The sequence below is a fragment of the Belonocnema kinseyi genome, chromosome 5, assembly GCF_010883055.1.
Source record: "Belonocnema kinseyi isolate 2016_QV_RU_SX_M_011 chromosome 5, B_treatae_v1, whole genome shotgun sequence".
NCBI classification, from domain to species: Eukaryota; Metazoa; Arthropoda; class Insecta; order Hymenoptera; family Cynipidae; genus Belonocnema; species Belonocnema kinseyi.
The window spans coordinates 35,641,076-35,641,469 of record NC_046661.1 but is presented as its reverse complement, the minus strand read 5'-3'; positions in this window follow the sequence as shown (position 1 = coordinate 35,641,469).

The window sequence follows — 394 nt, the reverse complement described above, 5'->3', positions numbered from 1 at the left end:
TGAGGCGAATGACAGCTCCCAACGTCACGAACCTAACCTTACAGAATTTGAATGCCTAATTGACGGGTTGACCAAGAAAAATATATATTTCATTAAATTACTCAAACAATCCTAAGAATTAAGTAGAATTCCTCTTAAAACTACCTCATGTACTAAATGTGAGATTCTCATAACTTATTGTTTTAAGTGAAAGTGGCTGACGCCAATTCATAGCACAAGACTTACGTTATTCGTGTACTAATTTTGAGCACACCTTCTTTTAAATTGCTAAAGATACAGTAGGTGGTTGAAGAAATGGGAAAAAGAAGGAAAAATGCGAATAACTTGGTAAATATTAACATTTTGAACAAATACTTCTTATTCATCTTGGAGTATACCTGTAATAGAGTACCTT